This window comes from Elephantulus edwardii, unplaced genomic scaffold (assembly GCF_000299155.1).
Source record: "Elephantulus edwardii isolate Elephantulus edwardi_28Jun2011 unplaced genomic scaffold, EleEdw1.0 scaffold00208, whole genome shotgun sequence".
NCBI lineage: Eukaryota > Metazoa > Chordata > Mammalia > Macroscelidea > Macroscelididae > Elephantulus > Elephantulus edwardii.
In genome coordinates this window covers 963,880-964,459 of record NW_006399958.1, presented here as the reverse complement: position 1 = coordinate 964,459, position 580 = coordinate 963,880, and the positions used below count along the sequence as shown (strand labels likewise).

General features: G+C 44.3%; 1 pseudogene; it reads left to right on the top strand.

Moving 5' to 3' along the window:
• The first annotated feature begins 212 nt into the window (after positions 1–212).
• Positions 213–569, top strand: LOC102859367 (annotated as a pseudogene).
• The last annotated feature ends 11 nt before the right edge of the window (positions 570–580 follow it).

The following is a 580-nucleotide window of genomic DNA, read 5'->3' as shown; positions in this document are numbered from 1 at the left end:
TGGGTCACCTTTCTTTGGAATGGGAACAAATATAGATCTCTTCCAGTTAGTTGGCCAAGTGGTTGTTCTCCAGATTTCTTGGCACAATTTGGTGAAGAAAATAGGTTTTAAAAAAATAAACGCGAGACGCACTGGGCGTGAGGTTTTAGAGAATGCGCAGTAGGTTCCTGGGGTAAGACTTAAGGCCTTAGTAGGAAGGGGGCGTCGCTAATATGGGGGCTGAGGCGGCCGAAGCGGATCGCACACTCTTTGTGGGAAACCTTGAGACTAAAGTGACAGAGGAGCTTCTTTTCGAGGTTTTCCACCAGGCTGGGCCAGTGGTAAAATTGAAAATTCCAAAAGATAAGGATGGTAAAGCAAAGCAGTTTGCATTTGTGAATTTCAGACATGAGGTGTCTGTTCCTTATGCACTGAATCTGCTTAATGGAATCAAACTTTTTGGAAGGCCTATCAAAATTCAGTTTAGATCAGGAAGTAGCCATGCGTCACAGGAAATTTCATATCCACAGCACCACACTGGAAATTCAAGCCCTACTCTTACTCCAACGTCTCCTAGCAGTTGGTATGAAAGAACTACGGA